Source organism: Palaemon carinicauda, chromosome 7 (assembly GCF_036898095.1).
Source record: "Palaemon carinicauda isolate YSFRI2023 chromosome 7, ASM3689809v2, whole genome shotgun sequence".
Lineage (NCBI taxonomy): Eukaryota > Metazoa > Arthropoda > Malacostraca > Decapoda > Palaemonidae > Palaemon > Palaemon carinicauda.
In genome coordinates this window covers 87718535-87726034 of record NC_090731.1, presented here as the reverse complement: position 1 = coordinate 87726034, position 7500 = coordinate 87718535, and the positions used below count along the sequence as shown (strand labels likewise).

The following is a 7500-nucleotide window of genomic DNA, read 5'->3' as shown; positions in this document are numbered from 1 at the left end:
AGATGTTGAATTACGGTAATCTGCAGAATGATACAACTATCATTGTGTGCTCGTATTTATAGTTGAGAGGAGTATTGTGTGGATGATGCTATCAAGTATAATCCTTTAGATATTTTCCCTTGTAAGCATAACTTTTAAGTAATTAGAACTCTGCAGAAGTGTAGGCTATATGCTAGCAGAACAACGCATTGGACAACGTAGTGATGGTATCACCTGTGCTAGAGGATCCGGACGTCGGGTATTGACGCAAGTGTTTGTGTACAAAATATTCAGCGGAATGTGTAGGTTGCGCTTGTAATTTTTTATCAAAGTCGGGCCAATGTAATCGATCGTTAATACTTACAGATATATTACTCTGGCGGTAGTCGCTCATATTTGCACGCAAGACCCTTCATCATTACCGTGCTTTACCATTCTTCTTCCTTCTTATGGGGCTGTTCCATTCCTGCATTGGGTTTCTTGCATGCAATATATGTATGTATATATATATATATATATATATATATATATATATATATATATATATATATATATATATATATATATATATATATATATATATATATACACACACACACACCAAATGTCTAGAAGAATGCTCTATACCTATAGCTTGATAAAAAATTTACTTTATACTAATTCACAGAAAAGGAGACACAAGAGACCTGAAAAATTACCGCCCAATAAGCCCCCCCCCCCCTCCCGCAAAACTTAAAATATTCATAAAGATCAAATTAGGCCGACTAGAAAGACAGCCAGACTTTAATCAACGAAGAGAGCAAGCAGGCTAGAGAAGTGGGTATTCAACAACTGTCTATACCCATGTAATTAACCAGCTTCTGGAAAAATCAACAGAGTATGACAAACCACTATGTAGGGTATTTATAGACTATGAGAAAGCTTTTGATTCTGTCAAAACTTCAGCAGTAATGAAAGCCCTTAAAAAACAAGGAATAGAAGAATCTTATGTTAGAACACTAGAAGTTATATATACAAGAAATACAGTAATTCTAAAACTACATAAAGATAGTGAGAAAATTCCGAATTTGAACGGAGTTAGACAGGGAGACCCCATCTCTCCTAAATTATTCACAGTGTGCCTTGAAGAAGTTTTCAAGAATTTACATTGGGAAAATGTAGGAATTATTATTAATGTGGAACATCTTAATAACTTAAGATTTGCAGAGGACATAGTTGTGTTTAGCAAACCATTAGAGGAATTAGAAAAGATGATAGAAGATTTGAATAGAGAAAACAGAAATGTAGGACTGAATGCTGAGAACATAAATTAGTTACAACTCAAAGAGTTATGGTAAAAATAATGATGGGAATAACACTAAGAGACAGAAAAAGAGATACAAAAGAAAACTAAAGTTGATGATATTCTGACAACATATAAGAAAAGCAAATTTTCGTAGGTAGGTCATAAAATGAGAATGACAGACAATAAAAGGACATTAAGAATAACAGAAGGGGTCCCTAGATTATAAAAGAAGCAGGGAAAGAAAGAGAAGACGATGGATTGGCGAACTAAGAAAGTTTGCGGGTTTAGATTGGCACAGAAAGACCATAAACAGACGTAAGTGGAAGGACACGTCTGAGGCTTTTGTTCTCCAGTGTACTAATTACGGCTGATGATATATATATATATATATATATATATATATATATATATATATATATATATATATATATATGTGTGTGTGTGTGTGTGTGTGTGTGTGAGCATGTGTGATTGAGAGTGAGACGTAGGTGGTCTTGATCAGGGTTGTTCCAACATTTTTGCCTAATTAACGTTTATTACCTTCTCCTACCGTTACGTACCACGCCCCCTCCCTCCTTTACTGAACAAACTCATTTTTAATTACAATATTGTAAATAATATATTGATTATAAAAAGACTTAATTTTAGGAGTATTGTTCAGTGTTATCGAATTTATTACACCAATAAAAAGGATGATTTAATAACAAAATGCTTGAAAATTAGTTACACAATTGAATGCGAGATATGAGGCTGATGTTCACTGATGATTTCTTTTCCATCCTTGGCCCCACTGAGGCTACTGCAGTGATGAAGCTTTGTTCCAGGTCAACATTTAGTTTGTTTCTTTGTTTCGATTTAATTACGCTCAGTGCGGAGAAAGGCGCCTCAATGAGAGAGGTAGACCCAAATTGCAAAAAAAATTTAAAACCACTTTTCCTAAGTCAGGATGCTCCATAAACACAGACTCCAAAAGTGAGTGAGATTTGAGCTTTCAAATAAGTTTTAGGCCAGCGTTCCGGGAAACAAAGAGGAAGCTTCTCGTCTTCAGAAAAGAGGGATGGTTTTCTAAACCAACACAGTTGTATAGATTGTTCTTGTATTTCAGGAAAGTAAGGCTTAAAATTTAAGCACTAATATATTACCAGATTAATGAAATACAATAAAAAAAAATGTTCAAGGGCAAAGAAAACGAAAGTTGAGTATTCATTTATTCATTCTAATTAAAAGATACATTTCCTATGTATGATGATTAGGTTATTATTCAAAATAATATAAAGAAACAAAATATATTGAATGTTTACTTTTAATAATACCTGATATTTAATCAAGATTCTTTCTTCTAGAGCACAAATAATAGTAGGATGATAAAAAAAATCCGGCAAATAAAGCACATTACTTGCAAGGAAGTGCTAAAACGTTACTAATAATCAACTTGATGTGGTATGAAATGAACGATAAATGATTAACCGGTTAAAAAGGTGTAGTAACTTATGATCCATGTTGACCGACCCCTGTTTGGGTAACACTAGACGAAACCGGTCAGGATTCACTCAGTATTTTCGTGTTTCTTTTTCACCGCATATATACTGTAATCCCTCAGTATTCGACCATAATTACTTGCAAAAAATGGCCGAATACTGATTCGTATGAATATCGGATCATTATTTCCCATTACAAATAATGTTTAAGTGAATAATTTGATGCAAACCCCAGTTGATTTGCTAGTAGCATGACATATTAGCATTATGTGATGCAGGTATGTAGTTTTCACGCAAACAGTAATTACAATAACACCCATAAAACTCTCAGTAAAAATAAAAACATTTGAAGTCATTTTAACATAAGAAAACTCACCTTTTTGGTTGCGATATAATGGCATAAGTGGATGGCGGTATGGGGAGGAAGTCAGGAGTTACTGGTGAGAGAGGGAATTATCTTCCAGAAAAACATTGGGTAATTGAGTTTCGGGTTTTTCCGTTTTCTGTCACTTTGGGTTTGGTTTTTCTTTAATTAAAAACTGATCTAGTGTTAGTTGGTTCTGCTTTTTTTTGCCGAAAATGTTCACAGCTCTATGGCTAAGTTGACACTATAGAGTAATCGAGAGCAAGATCTGAAACATGCAGTCCGGTTGCATGTTTATCAATGATTTCCTTTTTCAGTTCAATTGTTATTCTCACTGTTTTCCTTTTTACTTGACCACTTTCACTCTTATTTTTCTTTGGACCCATTTTATGAACTAATAAGTCTAAATGATTTAAAAGGGATCCAAAACAAATACATAGCAGCGTAAAATGAAAAATAATGCAGAGCGTATGTTCATGATCATCCGAAACAACAGCTAACGCCTAACTGGTGGCGTTCGATTTGGTGGCCTTTTACTCACACTGGTCGAGTACCGAAAATTTTTTCGAGAATAAGGACATTTTTAACTCGAACTTTTTGGTGGAGTATCAATTTGTTCAAGCTTCGAGACATTCAAATATCAAGATTTAACTCTGTGTGTATATACATACATATATACATATATATATATACACACACACACACACACACATATATATATATATATATATATATATATATATATATATATATATATATATATTCACATACATACATACAGTATATATAAATCCCTTCTGAGTGGAGGTTACTTTAACATGGTGAGAGGGTTTGCTGTGAGTGATTAGAAAAAAATAAAAGTTTTCCACCATCACCAATCCACAGTGACCAGCTTGGTGATGAAATACTCGCCAAATCCCAGATATGAATACGACCACCTCGTCTCAACCTTCAGTCCCCATTAACAGTGGAACAACTGCTCAAAATGGCGGCCAGATACGTCTCGGTGCAAGGGGTGTTAAAGGGTGTATTACATTTGCGTGCATTCAAGAATTAGGAAGTGTTATGATTGCTTGCTGAAATTTATTACAGTTGCGAGTAATTTTCTGCTTTTTTGTATTTTGGTCATTTTTATCAAACCGCTCTACTGCATTTGGTTATGGTAAGGTAACGAACACAATAAAATTTCACAGATCATAAGATGTATTCACTTGAATTAACGTACGTTAGTTTCAATAGTTCTCTCTTTTGGTCCAATATTGACATCATAGAATTTGCACTATTTAAAACCCAGAAAGGAAAGAAATTCTTGATTCCCGATGGGTACACTTAATGGATCGACAGAATTCTGAAATCATCGGGAGTTTCATAATGGTGTTCAGCAAAACATGTAAAGGAAGGCTAAGTATCGATGAAGCGGTGCAACTATAATCAGTGGAACTTGTCTTCACTCACATGAGATAGAAAGTAAAAGATTTATATTTCAAGCTATCCAAGCATCTTAATGGTGAAGCTCTGGAAGAGAAACAACAGAAAAATTGAACAATGCCATTCAACAGGAAGAGACATACAAAGTTTCCAACTTTTTTTCAAATCTAGAGAGAATGTTCACGATGCTCTTGACGTCATGGAATTGGACACTGATAAGAAAGAAAAATTCTGTTTGGTTAATAGTAAAAAACAAGCAGTTCGAATATCGTAGCAATGTGTGCAAAATTTGTGTTGACGGACCTTTCAAGTGCTGTCCAAAATATTTTGAGTAATTGTACACTATTCGCGAATTTAATCTGGAACACTATGTATCTCTTGCGTTAGCTTTATTATCATCAAAATTCTAAGGAATTTATTTTATATTGCTAAAAATTATCTCCACCTTGTGTACAAATAGAAATTTTGAATATAAATCTAGTCCTATTCACATTGATTTTGAAGTAGCTATGCAAAATGTAATGAGCTTTATATTCCTAAATGCGCGTAATAGTAGGTTTTAGAGCTCAATTGCAGGGCCAATGTGTGCAATTGGTCTAGAACAGGCCACCATTGGCAAATGAATCTTGCAAATTACAATATCAGGACCCTACCCATGGAAGAAGATCATGCTGTGTTACTACAAGAGCTGAAAGAATGAAATTGGGATTTAATAGGATTGAGTGGAAATTATAACGTGTATAAAGTTAAAAGAGAGTCATGTATTTTGCTTCAGGGGACACGAAAGGAACAACAAAAATGCAATAGGTTTCCGTATTAACAAAAATCTTTGACTTAACAGAAGATTTTTATAGTATCAGTGATAGAATTGTAGGAAATTATCAAACGAAATAGGAAGTATAAAGTGGAGATCATTCAAATATAAGCACCAACAACAACCCATACAGAGAATGAATATTGGAAATAACATAATACTCAATTTACATTTGTGTTAGGTGATTTCATTGCTGAAGTAAGTGAAAAGACGAGAGGAGAATCAGCAGTAGGTAAATTTTGAGTAGGCATAAGAAATAACTGAGGAAACATGCTTGTAGAGTTTGTTGAAAAAATCAATCTAAAAATCATGAACACAGAGCATAGAAAATAACAGTTGGAGAATACGGCCCTAACAGTTCATTTAATAATAGATAGAGGAGATTTCATGGCAGTAATATTCGCTGAACTTTATACAAAATATCTGCAAGAATGCTCTATACCTACAACTTGGAAAAGCTTTGTCATTATACTAAACCACAAAAATGGAGACCAAAGACCGGAAAAATTACCTCCCCATAGGTTTACTCTCAGTAATATTAAAATATATACAAAGATTATATTAGGTGATACTTTAATCAACCAAGAGAACAGGCAGACTTTAGAAGTGGATATTCATCAACTGCTCATATCCGTGTAATTAACTAGCTAATGAAAAAGCCAATAGAATATAACAAGACACTATGTATGGCATTTATAGGCTATAAGAAAGCTGTTGAATATGTCAAAATTTCAGCAGCGATAAAAGCCTTTCAAAGACAAGTTACAGATGAATCTATGTTAGAACACTCGAAGATATCTGTACGGAAGGACAGCAGTCTACAACTACACAATGATTGTGAGAAAATTCTGATTTGATTGACAAAGGAGTTAGACAGAGAAACCCCATTTTCCCTAAAATTTTTACAGCATGTTAATAAGATTTTAAGAATTTAGATTGGGAAAATGTAGGAATCAACGTTAGTGGGGATTACTTTAACAACTTGGGTTTGCAGATCACGTATTTCTATTTGGTGAATCATGAGAGTAACTGCAAAACGTGATATAAGATTTGAGTAGAGGCAGCAGAAAGGTAGGACTAAAAATAGTCATGGGTAAAAGTAAGATAATTTTCAATGAAAATGCAGGGTTGTGGATGAACCTCTAGATATTGATAATGAATATACATACTTAGGATAAACAGTAAGTGTTTCCCAAGGACATGAAACCGAAATTATAAGAAGGATAAGCATGGGATGCACAGCATTTGTTAAACAAAACGACATAGAAAGTAAAATGCCATTTTCTCTAAAGAGAAAATTATTTAATCAGTGGTCCTACTAATATTAATTTATGCATCAGAAACTTGAAGCCTTACTAAATCCTTAGAACATAAGGTTGTTACCACTCAAGATCTCTGGAAAATATAATGATGGAAATAATACTAGAGATAGTAAAACTGCAACATGGAGAAACATTATTATTATTATTATTATTATTATTATTATTATTATTATTATTATTAATTGCTAAGCTACAACCCTAGTTGGAAAAGCAGGATGCTATGAGCAAAGAGCCCCAACAAGGAAAATAGCCCAGTGAGGAAAGGAAACAAGAAAAGTAAAATATTTTTGGAATAGTAACAACAAAAATAAATATTTCCAATATAAACTATAAATACTTTAACAAAACAAGAGGAAGAGAAGTAGATAGGATAGTGTGCCCGAGTTTACCCTCAAGCAAGAGAACTCTAACCCAAGACAGTGGAAGACCATGGTACAGAAGCTATGGCACTACCCAAGACTAGAGAACAATGGTTTAATTTAGGAGTGTCCTTCTCCTAGAAGAGCTGCTAATCATAGCTAAAGAGTCTCTTCTACCCTTACCAAGAGGAAAGTAGCCACTGAACAATTACAGTGCAGTGGTTAACCCCTTGAGAGAAGAAAAATTGTTTGATTATCTCAGTGTTGTCAGGTGTATGAGGACAGAGGAGAACCTGTAAAGAATAGGCCAGGCTATTCGGTGTATGGGTAGGCAAAGGGAAAGAACCGTGACTAGAGAGAAGGATCCAATTTAGTACTGTCTGGCCAGTCAAAAGACACCATAACTCTCTAGCGGTAGTATCTCAACGGGCAGCTGGTGCCATGGCCAACCTACTACCTAAAAACATGAGC

General features: G+C 34.2%; 1 protein-coding gene across 4 annotated transcripts in view; it reads left to right on the top strand.

Moving 5' to 3' along the window:
• The window catches only part of LOC137643958 (neuronal calcium sensor 2), a 736704-nt gene that overhangs the window by 571392 nt on the left and 157812 nt on the right, over positions 1-7500 (top strand). The window lies entirely within an intron of this gene.